This window comes from Pogoniulus pusillus, chromosome 17, assembly GCF_015220805.1.
Source record: "Pogoniulus pusillus isolate bPogPus1 chromosome 17, bPogPus1.pri, whole genome shotgun sequence".
Taxonomy (NCBI): Eukaryota; Metazoa; Chordata; class Aves; order Piciformes; family Lybiidae; genus Pogoniulus; species Pogoniulus pusillus.
In genome coordinates this window covers 20,992,066-21,019,662 of record NC_087280.1, presented here as the reverse complement: position 1 = coordinate 21,019,662, position 27,597 = coordinate 20,992,066, and the positions used below count along the sequence as shown (strand labels likewise).

Genomic DNA, 27,597 nt, shown 5'->3' with positions numbered 1-27,597 from the left:
TTCATTCTCTGCTGTCCAGCAGCTTGCATGTGATGCCTTCTTTCTGCAGAGGATTGAAGACAAACCTTACAACCTTGCTCCTAAGCAAGCCTGAAGAATCCTTTGGCCAGCTTGCTCTGGCACTGCTCTTGGCAAAGTACAAATGCCTGTGCAGTAGACAGCACAAATACTCTGGACCTCACCTGATGTGAGTCTCACTGGATTTTTTTAAACTGTCATGAGTTCTTTTAACTCCCATGATAAACCTTTTGTTTCCCTCCCTCCTTTAGGGTCACATTTTAATCTCAGTGCAATGCCAAATTAGCAGCATGAAGGGTTTGAGTGAGCTAGCAATGCACCTCCCTTTCTTCAGGGTCCACTTCAGTCAGCTTTTACTCCCAGTGTGCCAGATCCTGTTATTTGGTGTCGTTCCTGCTTGCACATGTTCTCTGAACTTTTGCTGGCTGTTTGCATAACCAAGGCTGTGTTTCCTGGCTGGCATGTGGCCCTGAGACCTGTTTATTAGCACTGATCTTGGATAGAAGTTAGTTGGTATTCAGAGCTGTAGGCTTATGCTTTGTGTGCTCTACAGAGTCTCCCAAGAGTTTTACTCAGAGTCACACTACAAGTCAGCTTGTGACTTCATTTAATTTCTTTTTCTGTCCCCTACCCCAGATATCAGTGCTTGTGCAAGTACAAGATTCCCAGATTTGATCCTGGTGATCTGAGGGAAGGTGACTTGTACCACTTGTATCCTCTCACCTTCTCACCCTGCAACTGTAAACTGAATATCTTGAAAGCTAGCTTTACAGAGCCTGGGACCACTTATGGAATTTGAATACTAATAATGCCTTAGCTGCAGCCTGAGCTCAACTTTTGGATAGTTCTGTATTTCCATTTATCAGCAATTTCTCTCCTTAATCCTTCAAATTCAGTGTGGATTTGTTGCAAGCTACAATTCTTTCTCGCAAGGAGAGAGTTAAACTAGGTGTGAGGAAGAAGTTCTTTACAGAGAGGGTGGTGAAACACTGGCACAGGTTGCCCAGGGAGGTTGTGGCTGCTCCCTCCCTGGAAGTGTTCAAGGCCAGGTTGGATGAAGCCTTGAGCAACCTGTTCTAGTGGGAGGTTTCCCTGCCTATGATGGGGGGTTGGAACTGGATGATCTTTGAGGTCACTTCCAGCCTGAACCATCCTATGATTCTATAAGTCATCTATCCATTGAGTATGAACTGATCATCTGCAGTGCCTCAGGCAAGTCAGAAGGCTTCTATGTTTCTCCCTCCTGACCTTGCTATTCCTTTTGTTGACACTAGTGACTATTCAGTACCACAGCATGTTCCCCATCCCCTGTACCTTTTTGTCTTTTCCATTGTCAAACCTGCTTTCTCTGGTTCTTGGACCTCCCAGCTCACCTGAGGCTAAACCCTACAGGTGATCTACAAAGCAGCTTGTCGTAGGACAAGGACCTCTGAAGCCTATTTGCTTGGTGCAGCAAACAGACATGTTCCAGTACGAGCAGCAAACCACAGACACAAATTTGCCCCAAGCGTACACAAGAGGTACCCATAAACCAGACTGGTGCCCACAGCTTGAGAGCCTCATGCCAGCATATGCTGCAGATGTTTCTGTTCAACTTCCTTGTGTAAAAGTGGTGCTGCTTTCCTGAGTACTGTGGGCATGAAGCTTGAAGTGGGAAAAAAAATCAGTGATGCTTCGTAGCACAGGCTAACAAACTTTTATGATCTTATTTCATCAGATATAAAGTCATTCCTATTCAAGACAAAGAAAGTCAGAGTTTGAGCTTTCTTTTTGATAACATTAGCTATCAGATGCTCTAAGCATCTGAAATGGAAAGAGTTAATAGTGGAAATGAGTATTTGAAACATCCACTTGCCCCTCATGCACCAGAATCCATATGGCCTTCTATAACCAGAAAGAATGAATATGCTGTAGCAAGGCTGTGATCTAGGGTTTTCCTGTCAGTGAGAAGCAAAGGAATGGAGAGGAAATATTCACTAGCTGAGGAGAGGTTGAAGGAGAGACTTCCATGAAGTCTGTATTGTATTGCCAACACTAGGGATAAATATTTCATGGTTATTTTGTAACTTTATTAAATCACCTGGGAACATCAGACTGAATAATGAACAGCATGGAGGAAAAGAATGACTCAAAAAGTAATGTGGAAAGGTTTACTGAAAACACAGCTAAACTGTGTGCCTGTAATATTCCTGAAATTGTTTTCCCTGCTTTTAAGAGTTATCCTTGGAGTCTCTGACTTATTACAGCTATAGGAGGAAATGAATGTTGTAGTCTGAACAGGATGTTTGTAATGCTCCCAGTGGTATAAAAATAACTTTCCCAGTATCAATTAAATTGAGTCTTCATCAGGCTAATTATGATCTTGCAGGTCTCTTCCAACCTGGTTGATTCTATGATTCTAATTTAATGAGTTTTGTGTTGCAGTGTGTAAGGTGTTCCTAAAGATGATATTTAACTATCCACAAGACAAATAAGATTGTCAGTTGTGCTCTAAACAAGATTCTCAATGTGCATCATAGAATCATAGAATCAACCAGGTTGGAAAAGACCTCCAAGATCATCCAGGCCAACCTAGCACCCAGCCCTAGCCAGTCGACTAGACCATGGCACTAAGTGCCTCATCCAGGCTTTGCTTCAACATCTCCAGGGACAGCAACTCCACCACCTCCCTGGGCAGCCCATTCCAATGCAAATCACTCTCTCTGACAACAACTTCCTCCTAACATCCAGCCTATACTTCCCTTGGCACAACTTGAGGCTGTGTCCCCTTGTTCTGTTGCTGGTTGCCTGGCAGAAGACACCAACCCCCACCTGGCTACAACCTCCCTTCAGGTAGTTGTAGACACTGCTATAGTCAGGTAGTTGTAGACACTGCTATAGTCAGGTAGTTGTAGACACTGCTATGGCAGCTGTTAGTAGGGACAGATTTGCAAAGAGGCAGCATTTCCCTGCATGTGTAGTGTTGTATTTCTGAAAATCAGTGTGAAAACTGCTTTTAGATAGCTTTCATTCCTCATTCATAGTTTTTTTTCCTAGTTTTTGAGCTTCCAGATGATCAAAGGAAGCTTATTTCCTTCTGGAAACGTGACATTGTTGATTCTTTGCAATAGAGTCCTAGATCCCATTTGTCTGTTAATAAAAATGCAGTACTAAATTTGATATCCATGCAGATTTTCACTTTTTCTTCTGAAAGCACAAAAAGGTAGTTGTGAGGCAAAGAGTCTGCTCTTTGGATAGCCTACAAATTGAGAGTGGATTTGCAAACACTAAGAATGTTTGTGCTGTGTCAGGCTTTCTCACCATTCCCACTCCTTCACACTAAAGCTTAAAGCAATGTAAAATACAGCTGTGTGAAATACTCAGAAAGGCAACTGAATGCTGAAGCAGCAATCCACACTTCTGTGGTTTTGTTTCCCATGCACTTTGAACCAAAAAGGGGAAGTATTTTCATCTTCCACTTATTCTTCCCTCCTCTCCCCCCAGGAAAATTCAATCCAATTAGTGATACATAAACTTTAGAAAGGAAACTTGCTTCAGGTGGGAAGTGAATTGCTTTGTCTGATTCCATGTCTGACCTGGTTCATCTTCTCTCTTTGGAAAGTAGGACCAGAACAATAATTCTACTGAGAAGGTGTGATTTGAAGAAACCATAATGATCCCTATGAGGTGATCAGTGGAATCCACAGCACATAGCTAAGATGTTGGAAAATATTAGTATTCCCCAGGTGATCCATATCACATCTCACTGCTAGAAAGAGTTACCTCATTGGAGGTTCTGGCAGAGTGAGCTACTCCACAGATGGATTCATTTGAGTGAGCAGCAGCTTGCAGGAACATCTAAAAAGGGCTGGGAAGGAGGCAGTCCACTTCTGCTGACATGAGTGTTTAAAATGCTGTGGATCTCAGCTTCTTTTTCATGGCTACAGATGAGATAGGTTCAAGGAAACTTGATTCTCAGCTTGTATCAGCCAAAATAGCTACTCAAATTTATGCAGCCAGTTCAGGTATTTCCAAGTGATGCAAAACCAGGCAAAGTGGGACAGCCTTGCTGACAGGCTTTCCAGAGCTGAATGAAGAGCAGAACTGAAAGGCTTTTAGAGGAAACTATTCAGAAAGAGTTGTGTATGAATGCTGAGAGAAACAAAAAGCTCTTTAGGAATAGTTTGTTTCTTTTTTCTCCCCAGACTGTAATTGTTTAGCAGAACTACTGCCAAATGCAGTGAAAAAGGGGGGAGGATACATGTTGAGTAGTGATGTAGAATCATAGAATGGACTAGGTTGGAAGAGACCTCTAAGATCATCCAGTCCAACCTAGCAGCCAGCCCTAGCCAACCAACCAGACCACGGAACTAAGTGCCTTATCCAGGCTTTACTTGAACACCTCAAGGGACAGTGACTCCATCACCTCCCTGGCCAAATCACTCTCTCTGGCAAGAACTTCCTGCTAACATCCACCTTATACCTCCCCCAGCACAACTTGAGACTGTGTCCCTTCGTTCTCTTGCTGCTTGCCTGGCAGAAGAGACCAACCCCACCTGGCTACAACCTCCCTTCAGGTAGTTGTAGACAGCAACGAGGTCACCCCTGAGCCTCCTCTTCTGCAGGCTGCACACCCCCAGCTTCCTCAGCCTCTCCTCACAGGGCTGTGCTCCAGGCCCCTCACCAGCTTCATTGCCCTTCTCTGGATACATTCCAGTACCTCAACATCTCTCTTGAATTGAGGGGCCCAGAACTGGACACAGCACTCAAGGTACAGGAAAAGAAGGGCTGAAAGGGTAACCTGAAGGCATTTTTTAATTAACTAATTTGGGCTGCATGAGTATGAAAAGAAACTGCAATGTACTGCAATAACTCATCTTGTGTTGCCCCAGACCAGTGAGCAGCAGAGCTGTCTGTTTCCTGCATGTTTCCCTAGACCCTGAACCAGGCATTGGATGGTAGAAGCTGTGTCCTCTCCCCTCTTCCAGGTGAAGTCAGGTAAGTGTCAGGATGCTGAATCTTCTGTTCATTTCAGTTTTGTTGATTAGAGTACCTTTGCTTTTTCCATCAAGATTACATGGAATTATTTGATTTATTTCCTCCCCATCTAGTTCTGGAACATCCTGGAGTGCTTTCTACAGGCAGAGAATTGATGTAAAGTGAGCCAGACTGGGCATGGAAAATAATCCAGGTACTGACTGGAGAATATCACTCCTTTTTGGGGGAATTGCTAGGTTAGGTGCCAATATGCAACTTTAGACTCTTTTCTTTATTCTGATGTGGTATAAAAGTCTACTTTCAGAGACTATTTGCTGTTTTAACAAAGCTACTACCTCCTGTTAAAGAAATCTGGAAGAAGGGAAAAATATCCTTGATATTCCCATCTGATTTTTCTGAGGAACTCTTATTTTCTGTAGCTTATCCATTATGAAATAGACCATGAGGGTGGTTTGTGACATGTGGGACAGCATGTAAAAAATTGTGGACGTGCCTCTGGATTGTTGAAGGGTTGCCTGTGCCTGCAAAGCTGTGTCATGATAATCTAGCATCTTTCCTAAACTAAATGTTAAGGTGTTTAGTGGTGGTAGGAAGAAGAACCTGTATACTTTCAGGAAAGAATTGCTTGTTTCCTTTACCCAGTGCCTATCCTCTTTCATTCCATGGTGCCCTATCTAACTTTCCAGGTTTTTCACATTTTCAAGGCCAGAGTCTGGAGGGATTCCCAGTTTGCTTCACTTTAACACCATTGTAATTGTAATTCCCCACTTGGCCTTCAGCAGAATTGAGTGCCTCTTCTCTTGGAAAGGAATATGTGTAGGAAAACAAATAAAAGCACTTACCAGCTGGTGCCTGGTGAATTATGCTGTTTAAAGTTCAAGGATGCTGAGTATATTACTTGACTGGCATTTCTGTGAATGATTGGCAGCATTGCATCCTGTCTAGCATTATATTCAGGCATATGTATGTTACTATAGCTTCTGTCTTGCTTGTGAAAAAAGATGTTTAAGCTCTCATAAACTTTCCTGGTTCCCTTTAGATACTTGATCCTCTTCTTGTCAGTAAGTAGTGTAGGTTGCTTCTTCTCTTGATCCCACACATCTTCTCTTCGGCCCACTTCTCACAGAACATAGGTGGGGGCAGCCTATAGCAGCAGCTGGCTGCCAGAAGTGCCTTGATTGCAGTGTGATTCCAGCAAGGAGGAGATGTGGTGTGACCTGCCTGCCTGCTGTCAGCTCTTAACCTCTTATGTTACTGCTGGGCAACTCTTCTTTCTGTTTGCCCCTCTGTAATTCTCTCATCATCCAGCAAGTGGCTTGAAAAACCTGGATGTGAGGGTTATAAAGAAAGAAAGAATGATTTGGTCTTATTCTCCTTGTCTAAGAGGTGTCACACCTTCCTTCACCAGCTGCTAGATCTCAGTTTGCAACATGGAAATGCAGGCTGTGTTGAAAGAAACTTCAAAGTTAACATGGGGGGAAATGCTCTTCCCCAGAACCATGGGAAGTCTGGGCTCTAGTTTCTACTGAACCAGACCAGCAATGGAATCTCCTTCTAGAAAGAAAGTAAGAATGCTTTGGTCTTATTCTTCTTGTTTAAGAGGTGTCACAACTTCCTTCACCAGCTGCTAGACCTCAGTTTGTAACATGGAAATGCAGGCTGTGTTGAAACTTCAAAGTTAATGTGGGGGAAATGCACTTCCCCAGAACCATGGGAAGTCTGGGCTCTAGTTTCTACTGAACCAGACCAGCAATGGAATCTCATTCAGCTGTCTCCAGGTTTTAGTAAAAATAAAGACATTTTGGTGCTAAGGATGCTCTGGGATGGAGCCTGTGTTGCAAGGAGTTGATCTGCTTCGTGCAGCAAACAGCACAGCAGAACACTTGTGCTGCAGTGCTGAAAAGTCCGTAGGCTGCCTTCTAAATGATCAAGTTGAGAATCTGTACTTGCCTAAGCAGCAGCATTGCTTTTGTGAAGGGTTTACTGGCAAATGTCAAAGTTCTCTTCCCAAATTTGGAAAATATTTAGCTACCTGAAAATCTGCAGAGGAGTTTAGCTGTGAGTGTTTTACTATGCTGGTAAAAATCTTGGTGCCTCTTTCTTTTTTAAGAGCTGAATCTCTTCCAACTCAGCTGTCTAATCTTTCTCAGATACTAAATTATTCCCACCAGTTTGAGATTCATAAAGAAAATTAACAACAAGATGCTTAAATGCTGTATAACATGAGAACATCTTGCTGTGTGATACAGAAATGCCATGAAAGTGCATGTACTGTACTAAGCGTTTGAAAGCCCTTTAAGACACCCACACTCAACAGGTTGTTTTTCTCTTCCTGTTTTCTATTTGCTGTATTCAAGCTCTAGATACTGAGGATGCTAAATCATAGAATGGCTTTGATTGGAAGGCACCTTAGAGATCATCTGCTCCAACTTCCCCACCATGGGTAGGGACATCTCTCATCTAGATTCAGCTGCTCAAGGTCTCATCCAACGCAGCCTTTTTTCACTCTGAAATGGGTCAAGAACCATTTGGAAGACCAGGCCTAGAGAGTGGTGCTGAATGGTGCCACATCCAGTTGGCAGCTGTCACTAGTGGTGTGTCCCAGGGATCAGCACTGGGCCCAGTCCTGTTCAATATCTTTATTGAGGATCTGGACCAAGGGATTGAGTCCAGCATCAGTAAGTATTCAGGTGACACCAAGCTAGGAGCAGGTGTGGAGCTGTCGGAGGGTAGGAGAGCCCTGCAAAGGGACTTTGACAGGCTGGATGGGTGGGCAGAGGCCAATAGGATGAGATTGAACAAGGTCAGGTGCCAGGTTCTGCACTTTGGCCACAAGCCCAAGTAGCACTACAGGCTGGGGACAGAGTGGTTGGAGAGCAGCCAGGAAGAAAGGGACCTGGGGGTGCTGGTAGATAGTAGTTAAACATGAACCAGCAGTGTGCCCAGGTGGCCAAGAGAGCCAATGGCATCCTGGGATGGATCAGGAACAGTGTGGCCAGTAGGACAAGGGAGGTTCTTCTGCCCCTGTACTCAGCACTGGTCAGGCCACACCTTGAGTGCTGTGTCCAGTACTGGGCTCCTCAATTCAAGAGAGATGCTGAGGTACTGGAACATGTCCAGAGAAGGGCAGCAAGGCTGGTGAGGGGCCTGAACACAGCCCTGTGAGGAGAGGCTGAGGGAGCTGGGAGTGTGCAGCCTGCAGAAGAGGAGGCTCAGGACAGAGCTCATTGCTGTCTACAACTACCTGAAGGGAGGCTGTAGCCAGGTGGGGGTTGGTCTCTTCTGCCAGGCAACCAGCAAGAGAACAAGGGGACACAGTCTCAAGATGTGCTGGGGAAGGTCTAGGCTGGATGTTAGGAGGAAGTTGTTGTCAGAGAGAGTGATTGGCATTGGAATGGGCTGCCCAGGGAGGTGGTGGAGTTGCCTTCCCTGTAGGTATTAAAAAAAAAAAAAAAAAGCCTAGAAGAGGCACTTAGTGCCATGGTCTGGTTGATTGGACAAGTCTGGGTGCTAGGTTGGACTGGATGATCTTGGAGGTCTCTTCCATCCTGCTTGATTCTATGGTTTTATCAACACCCCCAGGGAGCAGACATCCACATCCTCCCTGTGCAGCCTATTCCAGAGTCTCACCAAAGGTACTGACAGAAGGATTTGCTTTGGTAATTCTGTGCCATAACCTTTTAACCATATCCCCATGCAAAGCAGAGTATGCTTTTATCCCAAATGCATTGATGCTTGTGTGCCTCTTATCAGCAGTGCTGAATCCGGATGCATAAAGCACCTGGCTGGCATCTCCGGCTGTTACCTAGAAACATCACTCTCAACTTTAGTGCTCTTCCTCCCCTTTCACCCACCCAGTCCTTAGGTAAATAATTTATGTTAAAACCCTTGCAGTAACATGTTGCACTTATCAGAGGGAAGGGGAAAGCAAGTTCAAAACACTTTTGTGCATATATATTAATTTAATAACAGACTTCAACTGCTGAGGTGAGGATTAGACTTTTAAGTTGTTTTAAGTCTATGGTACCATAAATCTCTAGACCAGCACTTGTAGTTTATGGGGGCTGAGTTCCTGTGGTGATCCTCCATAAACAACTCAGATATGTGGAAGACAAATTCTAAGGAGTGCTCTCAAAGCTAAGTGCTACCTTTTGCTTCCACACATCAAATTCACTTGGTTTTTATTATATCAGAGGCTGCTCTGTGGTTTTTTTTCTTTTCCTTATTATCTACACTCAAGCTGGGTTCTACCAAACCCAGAGGAAGTGGAACATGGCTGTGTACACAGAGGTGGAGTTTTCACCTGGCCTCACTTGAGCGAGGGTTTAAGCTCTCACTGGAAACACCTGGGCTGTTAAAGAGAAGGGATTAGTATCTTGTGCTCAGGGATGGTTTAATTTGCTTTTGCCTGTGCAAAAAGCTTTTGTTATGTGTCCTGTCTGCAGAATGTTCAACCTTGCTCTAGGAAAGGCTCCAAAGTAAATTAGAGAAGCCTCGGGGGCTGTTTTAAATCATAGCAGCTGAGGCTTTACCCCAGAACTTTATGCTCCACCCTGAGTCTCTTCCACCAACACACTCGACAATAATCTCAGATCACCACTCTTCCAGGGAGAAAACTTTGCTCTGCATCACTGATAGGATTTCCTAGAGTGGGAAAGTGTCTTATTGACTTTACAATAGGCAAAGGGAATGAGAAATGGAGCCCAGCAGGTTTGCAGGGAAATGGGCACTCAGCAGTTACTGTCATTCAGCATTCCTGTTTATATTCTGAAGAGCATAGACTGACTGAAGTAAGCAAAACACAGCTAGAAGAATTGCTCCTGGGTATTGTGCCTTCAGATGCAAAATTAACCATTCCTGGAGCTGCTGAGAACAATTTCCCAGAACTTCCAGCATTGTGCAATAGACTATCCACCTTCTCTGGAGTTTCCACTTTCCTCAGCTCTGACAAGTATCAGTCCTTGCTGGAGGTGGGGCAGGGAAATTGATGGATCAGTGAAACAACCCAGCACCAGCAAATCCTTAGTTACAAGAATAGGCAGTTATTCACGTCATTTCCTTGGTATGACACAATTTCCTGCCCTCCCATTAGGCTGTTCTGACGATCTAGGTGACAGATCTGCTTTGAAGACTGTCAAACCCTTCTGCAAAGTACCTCTCCTGTTAGAAATAGCTGTCCTGAAGAACAATGGCTGGGCTCTGGGTGAGAAGCTGTGAGATGTTAACAGCCTTTGATCACACTTGGCAGGGATCCAGTCAGAGCCTGCTGTGGGCACTACTTGTTTTTAACACTTCTGATCATATCTCACTAAAGCATAGGGATTGTGCTTTGCTTGAGGAGATTTATTATACCTCATACAGATTTGGTATCTTCAGCCTTCTTGGAGCAGCTCAGAAGGAGAGGGGGGTGTGGGGACCACTGAGGTGCTCCTACATGGGCTAGTTAGGACATGACTGTGGCCGACAAGAGAAGAAGGTGAACTGGATTAATTACTAGTGTTCTGCTAGAGCAGTTAATTTTGACAGATGAGGATTAATGAGACCTCCCAGCTGCAGCTCTGCTGACAAATCTGTATATAATACTGTCTGGCATGGGATGGTAATGAGTGGATGGAATTGGTAACCTCTTTGGCAAGCACAGCTGGGCTTGGCATAGGGACCATACCTCCATCGAGACCATCAACCATCAATGGACTAATGGCTCTCCAAGGGTGTGTGGTCTGACTTTGCAGACTGGTCATATTTAGCTTGGCATCAAACCTTGTTAAGCTTAGTTATGGTAGTTCTCAGCTCACTTTTTGGTCATTTCTGGCCTTGTTAAGTTTAGTCATGGTAGTTCTCAGCTCACCTTTGGTCATTTCTGGCCTTGTTAAGCTTAGTCATGATAGTTCTCAGCTCACCTTTGGTCATTTCTGGCCTTGTTAAGCTTAGTCATGGTAGTTCTCAGCTCACCTTTGGTCACCTAGCATATTGAAAGGTAATTGAAATGAAAAGGGTTCATAGGCCACTGGTTTTTAGGCTGAAGTCCTTCTATCTGTTAACACTTGGACAGCATTGCTAAGTGAGACTCCAGACAGACTTGTGGCCATTCTACATGTAAACACTTGTTCTGTTCCCAGGATCAGAACTCATTCAATGTCCAGATGTGCAAAACTAATATCTGACAGAGTCAACAGTTGTAGCCAGTCTGATTAAACAATGTCCTGGAAATATGTATAATTAATGTGGATGGAATATGCTGTGCTCCCAATTATAGACTCTGGATTTAATCTGAATGAGATTTTTGTACTATAATTAAGTGATAAGTGCTGAAATAGAAAAAGCATTAACAGTAGCAGAAATGAAAGCATTTCTCCTAATTCAAATCAGTCATGAGGAATGTAAAGCTCACTCCTTAGCTATCAATTATTAATAGACACAGGTGAAAACTCCCCTGTGTTAAAACTACCTGTGTGCAACCTCTCCTTCGGCTGTCACAGACCAGGAGCAAATACAACTTCCAACACACACTGTGCAAGTTAGGAAAATACCTTCAGCATGCACTTTTCTGAACAGTCTGGAACAGACTACAGTTCTTTAGCTCATATCCCTGTTCTCTAGATCCAGAGCTTATCTAGAGCACACTGTATTACTCTTCTAGTGTGTGCTTGCATGTCCTTCCCATGACGGTCACTGTGAGGAAGTGGGAATAATGTACATGAATCATCTGGTGTTATGTTCATGAAGGAATGGTAAAAGCACTGAGCTGGAAGCTGGGGAGGGACCATTTACAAGGGCTTGCAAGGACAGGATGAGGAGTAATGTGTTTCAACTGGAAGAAGGGAGATTTAGACTGGATGTTACAAAGTTCTTTGCAGTGAGGATGGTGAGGCACTGGCACAGGTTGCCCAGAGAGGTTGTGGATGCTCCTTCCCTGGAGATGTTCAGGACAAGGTTAGATGAGGCCTTGAGCCACCTGTTCTAGTGGGAGGTGTCCCTGCCTATGGCAGGGGGTTGGAACTGGATGATCTTTGAGGTCCCTTCCAATTTAAACCATTCTATGATTCCCTATTTAAGGAGTACAAGCAGAAACCCAAACCAAAATGAATCATTCAGCTTTTCCCTCCCTTTTCAATATTTCCACTAACAAAATTCCTCCAGGGACATAACTTCATATTCTGTTCCTGACTGTCACTGGTTTCTTATCTAACTTTGAACCAACTACAAAAGAAAAAAAAGTAGCTCAAGTAATTTCATAGAACCATAGAATCAGTCAGGGTTGGAAGAGACCAGAAGGATCATCTAATTCCAGCCCCTCTGCCATGGGCAGGGACACCTCACACTAGATAGGGCCATTTAGAGCCTCAGGTATTTTATGATAATACCTGAGATGTGTGAGGATGAATTGATCAATGCTGGCAAATTCCCTGGAGACTCTTGGATAGAATTCCTTATTCAAGTCCCTGAGTGTGTTTTTGTTCTAGAAGTTACCAGCTGCTGCCTTCACAAGTGTGCAGATCCACTGCACAGCTCTGTACTACTAAAGGTGAGCCTCAGGTGTTCATTGTTTGCACAAGGAAGAGTTCTCTGCCTTGCAGCTCAACAAACTGTGTCAGGAATATGAGACCATAAGTAGATTTGTCATAAAATGAAGTCTGCTTAAATAGACTATTAACAAATCCTGAGTGGTTGAAACCCCTTATCTTCATTCTTATCATATGGAGCTGATTTAAATGTAGTCAGCACTGAATGGCTTGGAATAGTCCAGTTGCACACAAGTATGGGCATGTGATTGACAAAAAGAGAGAAGAGGAAACTTGAGGTTGTGATTGTCTTCATTTCCTTGAAGTTTCGCCGTGCAGCATTTCTGCTGTTCAGACAAGTGGGCAGTGACATTTCAGAGCAGAGACTCCAGCTCCTAACAATATATAACACGGCCTATAAGGTGAATCATGACAATGTTAAGCAAGAAAAAATATATGTGGCTTTTCAGAGTAATTCTCTGGAGTTGAAAGTGAGTAGTCAAGCCATAACTAATTATCATCATTCATGTCCTAATCTCAGCCTACTGACATACTTCAGTCTCCCACAGTCTTCAGTACATTTATTTGTGTAGTTGCACAGAAGGACAAACCTTGCAGCTTCCTTGGTTTGCATTTTGAGAATGGCTTAATACTCACAGATGTGAGGAGCAAGCACATCCTTGGTCTTGCCCCAAAATCTGTCTGGAAAATAGGTGCACAGCTGCAAGGAAAATGAGCTGCATTGTAGAGCTGCAATTCTTTGTGCTGGGTGCCAGGAGTTCTGACGACCCCAATTGTCTAACTTTGGAATAAAATAAATAAAGCACAATGCTTAATTCTTGCATCAGATGGCACCTTGGAGTTTGCTCTTCTGTGATTTGATCTCCTTGTGCTCCTGTACCCTGAAGTCTGTTCCTCATAACTCTGACGATGTTCAGCTGGAAACAGGCTATGCACAGCGCTGAGCTGGATGCCGATGCTGCGCTTGGTGCATGCCTCAAGGGTTGCAGCTGTACCTGTGATCAAGAATGCAGCTAATAGCAGTATCTTAAGAAGCTTCACAGAGATCCACATTGGCCAGGGTCTGATAAAGACCCTTTCATTACAGGAGGAAGAATGAAGGCAAAAGAGAAAAGTTGCAGTTTCCCTCCCCTCTGCTATGAAGAGAGCTTTTCTTTCCTCTGTGAGAAAATGAAACATGCACACAAGATGAGCAGGATTTGATAATGTGGTTCTCAGTTATATACTTTTCTTTTTCCCCTCTCAAAGGCCATCCTTAATAAAATCCAGAAGAAGCAGACTTGTGTGCCTGAAGGCAAGATGTGCAGTGGCTCCTGGTAAGTATATCTGGAAAAGCAATTATAAATAATCTTGTGTCACTATAAACATCTTTCATATTTAAATGTTTTTGTTTGCTGTGGTGTTTAGCAGTGCATTCATTTTCTGATGGCAGGATTTAACTAGTATTTATCTCCAAGTCCTATACTTAATGAGTTAAAATTGCAAGAATTAATACCTGTGATGGATTATGCAAAATTAATAGTCTGTATTAATTTTGATATCCAAGTGATGATTGTTAATAATTATTCTGGGTAGTAAAGATACTGGAACATCTCCAGAGAAGGGCAATGAAGCTGGTGAGAGGCCTGGAACACAAACCCTATGAGGAGAGGCTGAGTTAGCTGAGGTTGTTTAGCCTGAAGAAGAGGAGGCTCAGGAGTGACCTCATTGCTGTCTACACTACCTGAAGGGAGGCTATAGCCAGGTGGGGTTGGTCTCTTTTGCCAGGCACCCAGCAACAGAAGAAGGGGATACAGTCTCAAGCTGTGCCAGGGCAAGTTCAGACTGGATGTTAGGAGGAAGTTTTTGCCAGAGAGAGTGATTGGCATTGGAATGAGCTGCCCAGGGAGGTGATGGAGTCACCATCCCTGGGGGTGTTCAAGAAAAGACTGGGTGAGGCACTTAGTGCCATGGTCTAATTGATTGGATAGGGCTGGATGCAAGGTTGAACTGGATGATCTTGGAGGTCTCTTCCAACCTGGTTGATTCTATGAAATATGAAAACTGTCTATTAACATTAAAACTAACCAGAAAACTTATTCACAAGGATCAAAATGCACAGGTTGGAAATTTATACATGCAAGGAAGAGGCAAAAGTAGAGCACTTATTTCTTAAAGTGGCAAATGCAAATATTATACTGGAAGAGGCTTTAAGTGTTTATCACACAGTACCCAAAGCACGTGGAGTTGCTGCTGGAGTTTCCCAGGCTCTTTTCTCAGGAAGTCTATAGCATAGTCTCTGACCTGGTCTTCAGAACAATCTGTGTATCTCTGGGACTTCTCATCTGGACAGGAGACTTGAAGAGGAGCAGGCAGGATGCCATATGGTCTTGGCACAATGTCAGGCTGGCTATGCAGGCTGGTTGTGTGCAGGCATTTAGAGCCTGTTCCTGGTAAGCTCTCCAAGCAAATTCAGGATGCAAATGAGGCAGCAGCAGCAGCACCAGCACCCTGTGCTACCTGCTTATCCCTTTTATCAATATCAATCCTGAGACTAATGTGGCATTGGACATAGATTAGCCAATCAGAATGGCGCTTTGCCAAGATTCACTACATTAGGTGAAGCCAGGGCTTTTGCCTTCCCCTCCCACAGTTACTTCCCCCAGCACAGAAGTAGGGGGAGCAGGGGAACATGCCTGGGCAAGCCAGGGCATGGATGAGCCCATGTTTGCCCTATCAGGCCTATCACCACAATACCTTGGCTCTTGATGGCTTCAGAGAGCATTAGACACCATCATAAAACATTATGATATTGGCTTCTCTGATGCTTTATGGTGATATTTTGCTGACTTCACTAAAGTTTTGGTGTCATGTTTCCTCAAGGTCTCACTAGTCCTGGTTTCCTGTCTATTTGTTATAATAGGGAGATTTAGAAAATAAACACAAGCAAAAATCCCAATAAACAAACTAGATTGCTATGAACATAGAAAATTGAAGAAAGAAGATCATGACTAGATCAAACAAGTAAAGCTTCTGAGGGGGCTGAAGGGTAGTCATCAGTCACCACATCTACCAACCTCCACAGGAACTAGAAACCAGATGTGACTTCTTATTCTGAATGTCTTTGCAGTGCTAGGTCTTGAGTGAACAAGCAAAATCAATACTCTTCTAGAACAAGGGTTGGTTGGTTTAACTTTCAGCTCTGACAGCACTTCCTTAAAAATCCTTACTGCCTTCCCAACACAGGACGTGGTGAACATGCACTGCTTCCCTATGTCTTGCACTGTGGAAGGACAAATAGAAGCAGCGACAAGTTCCTGATGGGATAAAAAACAGAGGCCATGCATGCTCCTGGTAACTGGCATGTTCCAAGGCAGCTGCAGCATTTATCACCAGAGACACCTTCATATTTACCCAGAACTTAATACAGTTACATGATGTCCAAGAGAAGAGCATTTCTCAAGCTAATCTATTTGAAAGTCTGTATCTGGGTAGTCTTGTAGTAGTTAATTGATTTATCTTTTTACTGCCACTAACTCATGGCAAGCTCTTTGGGTGGATACTGGGCAGAAGAATTCAATTTTGAGATCTCTATCTTCCTCTTGCATCGAAGAGGCACTGTTATATTTTATTTTGGTAGAGACACAAGGGCTTGGGGTTTTTGTTTTGTTTTGCATGTGGTTTGGAGGTTGGTTTTGTTGTTGTTGTGTTTTCTCTACTCCAAAATTCAGCAGCCTTCTTTATTAGATTTAGAGGGTTTCTTTCCCTCTCTTTGCCTGTTGTCTTTGATAAAACATGCACAGAACTATTCTGATGAGACATGTTTTACGGGATGCTAACAGAAAGCTCTTTTGAAGACTCCTGTTCCTGTTCCAAGCTCCCTTAATTACCTGAATCTGATACTTTTCCTGGTTTAGATGAAAAGGCAACAAAAGTGGCACAAGTTTTCTTATCTGGTTGATCAGTTTTCCATTTTCAGCCAACTCCCCTCAAAGTTTTGGTTGCAGAAGCTGAGTAAAAGCGGCCTGCTCAGCATTTGCTGAACTTTACAAAGCTCTAGGAGTAGCTGCATGCTTCTTGATGTAATGTTGACCAGAGGAAGAGATGTTATCGTTGAGGATGTGCTGGAACATCAGCATTTGGCAAGTCAAATATCTCCTCTGTGCTGGTTTAAGGTTAAGTGGAATATTTTAATGAGAAAAATTAGATTATAGGCAGCGAAAAGGAAACAATGGTGATGACTACTTCACTCATAGGCTTGCTGAGATGTATAAAAGCAAAGACACAAGCATAGACAAGACAGTGTGAGAAAGCCTCTATCTGTCAGTCAGTGTCTGTGGTTTTTTTGTCCCTGGGCTTCTGTTGTGTAACCCAACCACCCTTCCACCTTCTTTCTTCCCTTCTACCTTATCCCAGAGTCTACCCCACGTGCAAAGTTGAGTCTGGAGGGTCGGCAAGGGGAGTTTAGAAGGACAATGATTAGTTGCTCTATGTCAGGCAGTAGAATGAAGCTTTGCCATTTCCACCACCCCTCCTCCCCCACCCCGTTCCTGTAAAATTGCTCAAAATTCCATCTTGCTGATGTGCAGCTCCTTGCTCCCAACCTTGTGGATCTGCATGGAACTATGTATGTGTGTGAGTTCCTCCTCTCCCAGTTTGGGTGAAAGAATTGAAGCAGTGGCTTTTCCCTGGCTCTGTTCAGTGGTTGGTGGGACAGTTCTCTGCAGTGTAACAAACCCTTACCCCACATGTGCACAGCAATTTCTGTTTTGCAATGGCATGCTGTGATTACATCATCAAGTTTCAGTAGATGACACAAGGTGAGTGTCACTACGTCAGTCATGCTCTTAGGTAACATGCAACTTCTGGAGATTAGAAAGGTAGGTATGGAATGTAAACAAATCCCATCACTAAGCTTTTTCTTTTTGCCCCTGCTCATTGCTTTGCACCTCATGTAGTGATGCCACCCAGAAGGAAGTTACACATCACAGGCAGGAGTGGTGAGGTGTGATGTGAATGAGATCTCCAAGAAGGTGTGTGATGGAGTGCTCCAGAAATAACCTGGTGTTGAAGAGGCTGCTGAGGAGCATTCGGCTTCCCATGCCGTTGCAAACTCGTGAAGAAACACGTGTGGGACCTCGTTTCAATTGCAGGCATGCCAGGTAAGCAAGTCATGGTACTCAGCCTCTCCTCGGTTTCCTTGCCAGAAACGCACAACTGTGGGACTTGTCTCCCTTGTTAAGAACCTGGAGATGGAGCCAAGAAAAAGCAGTAGGAGACGGAGCCAAGAAAGTGTTATGTAGCAGTGCTGCTGTTTTGATTTGATTTCCCTTTGCCTCCAGTCAGCCACGTAGTTTCCTTTCTAGCTCCACCTCACCCAGGGCTCTCCACGGAGTGCTGCCAGCCCTCTGCCCTCTGCCACCACCTTCTCCTGGGCCTCTGGGACAGAGTCCTCGGGGTTTAGATTGAGTCGGGGATGCCCTGAGGGAAATAATAGTGGGGGGGTGGGGGAAGGTGGGGGAGAGTAAGGGAATGCTCCTGGGGAGATGGTCCTGGAGAGGCGAGGAGGCTCCCAGGTGGGATGCTCTGCAGGAAAGGGCTGGAGGGGATGCTGCGAAGGGGACACTCGGGCTAGCCGGTGTTGCGGGAACGGGCTGGAGGGGATGCTGCGAAGGGGACACTCGGGCTAGCCGGTGTTGCGGGAACGGGCTGGAGGGGATGCTGCGAAGGGGACACTCGGGCTAGCCGGTGTTGCGGGAACGGGCTGGAGGGGATGCTGCGAAGGGGACACTCGGGCTAGCCGGTGTTGCGGGAACGGGCTGGAGGGGATGCTGCGAAGGGGACACTCGGGCTAGCCGGTGTTGCGGGAACGGGCTGGAGGGGATGCTGCGAAGGGGACACTCGGGCTAGCCGGTGTTGCGGGAACGGGCTGGAGGGGATGCTGCGAAGGGGACACTCGGGCTAGCCGGTGTTGCGGGAACGGGCTGGAGGGGATGCTGCGAAGGGGACACTCGGGCTAGCCGGTGTTGCGGGAACGGGCTGGAGGGGATGCTGCGAAGGGGACACTCGGGCTAGCCGGTGTTGCGGGAAGCCCTGGCGGTTCCGGGTCGCGGCGGGGGCGGGCGAGAAGCGCGCAGGGAGGCGCCGGCGGCGGCACCGCCCCGGGAGGCGCTGGGGCGGCCGCGGCGGAGGGGGGGGCGGGGACGGCCGGTGACAGAGGCACGTGTCCGCCCCGGGACTTGGGTGGCAGAAGGAGCCGGGCCGAGATGGGCGGCTGCGGAGCTGCGAGCGGACAGGTAACCCCCACTCTGTGCTGGCGGCTGCGCTCCTGGGGTGGGGAATCCCCAGTTCGCCCGGGCAGCTGTGGCTGCGCTCTCTGCTTCCTATCGCCGTCTGCTTCGGTGTTCAGCTGCGTTAGATACGGAGCCGATTCACTGCGAAAGGGAAAGCTTATCTGATGGGTAGGGGTGGGCTGGGAAGTTATGGATTTATTATCCTTCTTATTTCCCCTCCCTCCTCTACCCCAGGTTTTGCCTGTTTGATGCCAGGCAATTTGCGATCGTTGCTCGTACTTCCCTGGGCATCCAAGAGAACTAACTTTGGAGTGGGAGGGTGGAGGTTACTCTTGCTGCGTGTTGCTTTAGCGATGCTGCACGGGGTAGCTGGACCTTGCGTGAATCCTTGTGCGTGTATGTGTATAGATAGATAGATATTTATAGCTATTTCAATCTGTATGAGAAAATCACGCTGGAGAAATCATCTCTTTCCCCAGTCAGCTTTTCCAGAGCTGATTCATCCCGATGTGTACTTGCTTACCGAAATGGGGTTAGCTGGCTGTTGACTTGAGAGAAACAAATAAATCACTTCAGAATAACATAACCCCTAAAATAAAACCAGGCAGGCAACCAAAGCAAAGTATTCACGCACGTACATCAGCGTAGCAAAGTTGCTTTGAGGGAGACTGAAGGTGTTAAGGTATGATAATTCTCTTTAAAATCTTCATGTGCTTGTAGTAAGAAGTGGTGTGGGTTTTCAGTGAGGTTGGCACAGCTATGGTGACTGGAAAGAGGCCAGTTGGTGCTTTCAGTTTTATGACAGTCGGTAGCTCAAAGTGCCCTGAAAGCTCTGCGTGACATTGATAGAACAGAAATCCTCACCTGGGTATTTCTGTGTTGGTGTTGCTTGAGTACGCCGTGGAATTAGTCTTGTGTTCTGCAGTGATTCTGATTCCTTCTCAGGGGATGATACTGTTGAGTGGGTAGATTTAGCTGTCAGGATGGATGGGTATATTTGAGTAATAATCTTGTTTGATTTCTTGCTGCTGTTCAATACTGTCATAAAACAGCTTAGTGTAAAGCAAACAGACTTTCGCAGGGTGTAGTCTGAAGATGGATTCAGTCTCTGGTTTCTCTTTGCAGTAGCAATAGGAAGAGCAATTTGAAGAGAAACGATGCAGAGAGGAAATGTTGATTTTATTTCATAACATTTTTTGGGCATTCCTTTTTCTCAGAAATGGTAAATTTGGATCTGTTTGGAAATGTTTAACTTCGATGACAGTAAGCTGTAGAGTAGCTTGTAGATGTAGTTTGGATGTCAATTCAGAAACAAGGAGATGAGAATGGTCACCACTGTCGTTGGCAAGTTGGTGAGTATCTAAACAGGACGTGGGATCATGTGATCATCATCTCTTTGGCCAGGGCAGAAAACCATAATGGAACTAGGAGTGTTGTTCATCCTGTCATTCAAGGCATAACTGGCTCAACTTCAATGCAAGTCATTTTTTTTCCCAGTGGCATTTATGTTTAGTATTATAAGCAGCTTTCCAGCTAACTGCACTGATGAATTTCCTCTTGAACAGGTAATTATTCAAAGTGTGCTTGCTCAGCTGAGAAATGCTTCAAATGAGAGAACAATGGTTGTGATTTAAATGTGGAAGTTCACTGGAATTTGGGGCTGTCCACAATGAAGCTAGTGTTGGGCCATGTGTGTGGCCAGGGTAGGCTCAGTGAAGGGGATAAAACTCATCTCAGAAGCTTTGTGGTTCCCCCTGAGATTGCTAGGTGATATCAAGTGTCTGCTTCTACTGCTTTAGTCTACATGGTGCTGTCTTCTATATCTTCTTTCTAAAACTAATTTCTTATTGCTAGCTGAAGGTTGCTGTGGGGCCTCCAGTGGCAATGAAGTTCATGCAGGTGTGTGCTAGTTTGAGGCTAACTGGAATATTTTACTGAGAGAAATGAAATCCTTAGCTGTGAGAAGAAAGAAAAAAACCCAACAGTAATCTATATCCCTCATTCTTCTGCTGAGAAAGGCAACTAGTTAAAATACAGATAAGATACTCACTTCTCACACACTGTTCAGCTCTCACTTCTGTGCTGTGCCTTCTCTCTGGCAGGTCTGTGGGGTTGCCTCTGCCTTAACTCTTTAATCCAGCCTAACCCTTTTCCCTCTAACCTCCTTGTCATCGTTTTTTTGACATCTCACCTTAGATCTCTTCAGATTTATCACATGAGGTATGCTGGGGTTGATCTGGTTACTTCTGAAGGGAGGGAAAGAGAGAAGAGAGAGGATGTTTGGGTCAGGAGCCCTCCCAGCAATCTGATTGTTCTGGGAGGGGTATTGTGTTTCTGTATTACTTTTAACTTGTATAGAACTTTATATATTGGTGTGTATATATGTGCTTAGCTGTAAAAATTGCTTTATTCCTTTACTTCCAGACAGCTGAGTCTAGTCTAGGCCATTTTCTTAAAGGGGGGGAGGGGGAGGATGGTAATACCCAAACCATCACAAGGTGTCACAACTTGCACAGATTTTATCTGTTTTGGTCACCTACTCCTACACTCTGAATTAGTTTTATTGATGAGGCTTTGAATTTCAGTCCCCTAAGGTACAGAAAGATGGAGTCTCTCATCACCTCTGTGATGGTTGGGGTTCTTCTGCCTTGTGCTAATGTGAGAGAGAGGCTTTACCTTAGGAGAGCAAAGCATGCTAAATATGCTCTACATTTCCTCTGTGCCATTTCCATCCTTCAGTGGAAAATTGCTCCTTATTTCCTCAGATTTGGAGGATTTACATTGGCACCCTTCCCACATTCCCATTTTACTTCCAGTTGTATTTATTAGATAACACACTTGCATAGAGAATTGTTTATAAGCAAAAGGAACATTCTTCCTCAGTCTGTTCCTACCAAAGCTAAGCAGCTAAATGTTCCCTGGGTCCCAGGGGGCTGTTTCTCAAGACTAAATTGGTCTTTGCAGGATGCTGAGGATGTCAGAAACATGAACGCCTTGAATGCATGATTTCAAATTGAGTATCAGGCTCTACCTGAGTGCAGCAGCTCCATTTTCTAAGATGATGATGCTATCAAATCATAGCAGCAGAGGAAATATTCATGTTTAGGCAATTTGTGTGTCTCAGTAGCAGAGCTTTCTGCGTTCCACACAAGGATTAACTCCCTTTTGCCATCTGTGTGAGGGTCCTGATGAAGACCAAGAACATAGGAGAAACTGGGCCAAGTCTCCTGTGTTTAATCAAGTGATCGATCACCTTCTCGGATTGGCTGCCTTATGTGAGTGGCAGTTTCTTGCTTGAAGAAATTAGCTTGGGTGTAACTACAGGTTCACCAGCATTGCCACGGAGTGGAGTGATTGCTGTGTGGGCAGGTGAGTTTGGGCCAGTTTAGGGATCAGTAGTGAGGAAGCCTTTTTACTGGAGGCTTTGTTTCTGTCAGATGTCTTCTATCTTCCCTAGATTTTGGGTAGCTTTTGTGTACTAAGACACTCCAGATGTGCAGTCTGTCCTGCCCTAAGGATGCCACCTCTTGGAACAAACTCAGCTTTCAGCACTTGCATTGTTACTCACCACTGTTTTTATTCGCCCTAACACCACATAGTTGCTGTGCTTGCTGTGCACTGATTTAAAGGAGGTTCCTGCTATAACTTATAGCATATATTAACTTAATATATGCTATATTAACTTAAGTTAATTAACTTTTATTGAAGCATTCCACCTCCTGGAACAAACTCAGCTTTGAGCACTTGCATTGTTACCCCTTTTTATTTGCCCTGACATCACATAGTTGCTGCACACTGATTTAAAGGAGGCTCTTGCTATAACTTTTGTAAGAGTTTAGAAATTGTTGGTTCCCTCACTTATAAAAAGATTAAAGTAGTCCTTTAAAAAAGGCTCCACATCAATCAGAGGTGATTTTAAAACCCTTTTACATTTTATTTCAATGCAAAAAAAATCTTTAGTAACGATAAGACTGTGGAAAATCAGCTGTTAATTAACTTTTATTGAAGCATTCCTGGATTACTCTGGATTGTGATTGGTTTATAGCACATTATATATTAAGGCAGAACAATTACCTCACAAAGAAAGGAGATTTTTGGTGTATGTGCCACTTCAAATGTTTGGGTGGTGTAAGATGAACCAGGTGCTTCAAATGATTCCATGCTTTTCAATTAAGAGAGATGATTAGAGAGGATAATGTGGAAATGGGGAAAATCTGAGTGATACAGAGTAAATGGAACAATTGCACTTAATGGCACATAACTCAAGATTGTAGAGATGAGAATACATGAGCAAAATTCAGTATTTTAACCTTTTTTTTTCCCTTCCTTCTAAGGTAGTTTTCAATAAGAGGAGATCCTGTTTTACCCAGGTGTAGTTTATCCGCAGAACTTATTACCGCAGCCTCTGCCTGATTTAAGACACCAATGCTTAAGAGAGACATGAATTTTAAAAGCTGCAAGGCAAATTAATCAAGGGAAAGTATGTTAGGACTGTCAATCACAATGATGCAGATGAAATGTCTAGCTGAAGCAGCTCCTAGATCACAGATTCCTGGAATCCAGGAGATTATTTTGCAGGCAGAATCACTATATAATTTCCTGACCTTTATATTCTTCCCCCTCAGCAGCTGCTTGTGGTCAGAGTTAGAGGCAGCTTATTGGGCTAAATCAATATTTGAAGTGATGCAGCCTACTTCCATTCAATATATGAAGAAAATGTGGATTTTTCCCCCCCCCCCCCCAAATCATTGTCACTTTGTTCAAAGCAAGCAGGTGAACATTAGATGAATTTAGTTTTTCAGGCATAGTGAAAGACTGCAGTAAATAAGATGCTTAATGCTGGATTTCTGATTAACAGGCTTTTTGTAACCTCTTCCTAATGCAGACTGATGTGACATTTTGCAAGGCTACACTCATTATTTTATCACTTGTGAAGTAATTGGGTTATTGTGTGAAAGTCTGGTGGATGCTCTGGTTTTGGGGGTCGGCTTCTCTTTTCTGAAGTTTATTCTGATGGCATATGTATTTATCTGTACTTCAGGGGGGTCATTTTTTGTTGTAGTTATCTTCACTTAAACAGTCTGACCTTTAGGCATTTTTCTTAACTTGTGGTTTTGATGCTCCCATTGCCTCTTGTTAAACCCTGTGTCAGAGCCAATGGTTGCAAGTAATGTGCCTATGTTTGTGCATTGCCCTTGGCATCAGCTGCTGCTTAAGGAAAACAGACCCTTGAGTTGGGAGTCTTCAAGGCTGCTTGTAGAATTGGAGCTGGAATGTTTCCAGTTTGGGCAGTCCCCTTGCCACTAGAAAGGAACCTTCTGTGGGTAGGTAAGATGTTGATAAAGTGCTCCACCTAGGTCACAACAACCCCACAGTAAGCTACAGACATGGGGATGTGTGGTTGGAAAGCTGCGACTGGGAGAATTGGTTGACAGTCAATTAAATATGTCAGCAGTGTGCCCAGGTGGCCAAGAAAGCCAAAGGCATCCTGGCTTGTGTTAGAAACAGGGTAGCCAGCAAGAACAGGGAGGTGATCATTCCCCTGTACTTGGCACTAGTGAGGCCACACCTGAGTGTTGTTTGCAGTTCTGGGTCACTCACTACAAGGAGGACATTGAGGTTCTGGAGTGTGTCCAAAGGAGGGCAATGAGGCTGGTGAAGGGCCTGGAGCACCTGGCCTACAATTAGCAGCTGAGGGAGCTGGAGATGTTCTCCCTTGTCTAGAGAAGAGCAGGCTGAGAGAAGACCTCCTCCCTAGTCTAGAGATGAGGAGGCTGAAGGGAGACCTCCTTGCCCTCTACAACTGCCTGCAGGGAGGGAGGAAGGGGGCAGCCTCTTCTCCTTTGGTGTCAAGTGACAGGACTAGAGGAAATGGTTTCCAGTTGCACCAGGGGAGGTTGAGGCTGGATGTTAGGAAATATTTCTTCTCTGAAAAAAATTTCAAACACTGAAATGGTCTGCCCAGGACAGAGCTGGAATCACCATTTCTGGAGGTGTTCAAGCAGCCTGTGGACCTGGTGCTTAGGGACATGGTTTAGGATTGACCCTAGACTGGGTTGAAGGTTGGATTTGGATAATCTTTGAGGTCTCCTCCAACTGGATGCTTCCTGTGATTCTGTGACAAGATGACTATAATTGGTATTATAGGAGAGTCTGTTGGTAGCACTTTTTGGTGCTCCCTAATTAAAATGACACAGTCACAAGTTGTGCCAGAGGAGGTCTAGGCTGGATGTTAGGAGGAAGTTCTTCCCAGAGAGAGTGATTGGCATTGGAATGGGCTGCCCAGGGAAGTGGTGGAGTTGCTGGAGGTGTGGAAGCAAAGCCTGGATGAGGCACTTAGTACCATGGTCTAGTGGATTTTGATGGATTATTAATAATCTGTATTGATTTTGGTATCCAAGTGATGATTGTTAATAATTATACTGGATAGTAAAGATACTGGAACATCTCCAGAGAAGGGCAATGAAGCTGGTGAGAGGCCTGGAACACAAACCCTATGAGGAGAGGCTGAGGTTGTTTAGCCTGAAGAAGAGGAGGCTCAGGAGTGATCTCATTGCTGTCTACAACCACCTGAAGGGAGGCTGTAGCCAGGAGGAGTTGGTCTCTTCTGCCAGGCATCCAGCAACAGAAGAAGGGGACACAGTCTCAAGCTGTGCCAGGGGAGGTCTAGGCTGGATGTTAGGAGGAAGTTGTTGTCAGAGAGAGTGATTGGCATTGGAATGGGCTGCCCAGGGAGGTGGTGGAGTCACTGTCCCTGGAGGTGTTCAAGACTGGATGGGATGCTTCGTGCCATGGTCTAGTTGATTGGCTAGGGTTGGGTGCTAGGTTGGACTGGATGATCTTGGAGGTCTCTTACAACCTGATTGATTCTATGACTCTAGTGTGAGGTGTCCCTGCCCATGGCAGGGGGGTTGGAACTAGATAATCTTGGAGGTTCCTTCCAGCCCCAACAATTCTGTGACTGCTTGCCTTTTAGTTAGTGAATGGTGAGCATTGGAACTAAGTTACCCAGAGAGTGACCTTCCTGCCTGCTCTGGTGGGTGCCTGTTTCTTATGTATTTACATAGATGCTCCTTCTCTAGCTTGTTTTCACTTTCCTACAAAAACAACTTGTGCAATCACAAGCAAAATAGTAATGTGGCTTTTGAGGTCTTTGTTTTGGTTTTGTCTTTTGGAATGGGAAAAAGAAAAAAAAAAAAGAAAAAAAGAGAGATCTTATTCACATCCTTCCTTTCTGGGAATTACTTGTACCCTTCCTGTTGCCCATTCTGAAGAACTACATTTGTAGCCTGCAGCATAAATTCTGCTTTCCTGGAAACTTCAGGTTTGGGCAGACCTCATTGTTTTGGGAATTTTTGGGATTATACAATCCCAGTTTTTCTACTTTGAGATCAGAGATGAGAGCTGATTTGGAAATAAAGGATTTCCAGCTCAGTGAAACACCATAAATTAAGATGCAGAAACAGCTCTGTTGTCTTTTCAGGATTTATGAGTGTGTGCTCTCGTTCTTTGTTCCCAAATAGCTAACACTCGCTCTAGAAGGGCCAGTCCTAGCCAGGCTGGGGTATATAATCAATATTGCTGTCTACAATTACTTGAAGGGAGGCTGTAGCCAGGTGGGGTTGGTCTCTTCTCCCAGGCAACCAGCAATAGAACAAGGGGACAGTCTCAAGCTGTGCTGGGGGAAGTCTAGGATGGATGTTAGGAGGAAGTTCTTCCCAGAGAGAGTGATTGGCATTGGAATGGGCTGCCCAGGGAGGTGGTGGAGTCACTGTCCCTGGAGGTGTTCAAGCAAAGCCTGGATGAGGCACTTAGTGCCATGGTCTGGTTGATTGGGTAGGGCTGGGTGCTAGGTTGGCCTGGATGATCTTGGAGGTCTCTTCCAATCTGGTTGATTCTGTGGTTCAGTGATTCTAAACCTCCAGGGGTGGGGCCTCAACCACCTCCCTGGGCAACCCATTCCAGCCTCTCACCACTCTCATGCTGAAGAACTCCCTTCTCACATCCAGCCTGAACCTACCCACCTCCAGCTTTGCTCCATTCCCCCTAGTCCTGTCACTCCCTGATATCCTGAAAAGCCCTTCCCCAGCTTTATTGTAGGCCCACTTCAGATACTGAATGTTCTTAGACATTTTATTGGATACAAGTTTTCCTTACACTAAAATCCTCCTGAACCTGATGATTTTGACAGTTTCAAATAAAGATACCCAAATAAATGCAGTGACATAACTCAGCTCCTTGTTGTTGCTTCCCTGGCTTCCAAGTGGAATTTTTTTTGCTATCTTCCCTCATGGGAAACATCTGCAGCACAAAATGACAACTCATTAATGCTCATTCAATAGCAGGCTTTGTTGCCAGTTTCTTGTACTTGGAAACAATTAACTGCAGAGTTTTGTTTTGTCTTGTTTTCCTTTTTGAATGCAAACATTTAATTTCAGTTGCATATTCTAGAGGATTTCCTTGGAGTCTTACTGTTTGGGATAGCTTGTAGTTATTTTAGCATCTATGCTCCCTTCCCAGCTTCAGGTAGAGGTAATTGTGACAGCACCTTTGTGGCTGGGGTGTGATTTATTTGTTTATTTAATCAATTTTGTTTAATTTAACCTCTGTATTAGCAAGGGGAAGAAATCTGCATTTTGAAATGCAGCCTGTTTCCTCTAGTTCAGGAAGGTTTCTGCTTCTTAGCAATCCACCCAAGTGCTTTCAATGCCTCCTGGCATTTTAAAAAATAGGGCAAATGAAGGCTAAGGAAGCTCAAGCATCCATCTCCCTAGGTGCAAAACTTGTAAGAATCAGACAGCTGCCTT

General features: G+C 44.7%; 1 protein-coding gene across 4 annotated transcripts in view; it reads left to right on the top strand.

The window, feature by feature from the left end:
* The first annotated feature begins 18,742 nt into the window (after positions 1 to 18,742).
* Positions 18,743 to 27,597, top strand: part of MCTP2 (multiple C2 and transmembrane domain containing 2) — a 159,501-nt gene continuing 150,646 nt past the window's right edge. For all 4 annotated transcript variants that reach the window (XM_064158037.1, XM_064158035.1, XM_064158036.1 and 1 more), the window contains exon 1: positions 18,743 to 18,793. The gene's annotated coding sequence lies outside the window, so the exon portion shown is untranslated. The remainder of the gene's footprint in view (positions 18,794 to 27,597) is intronic.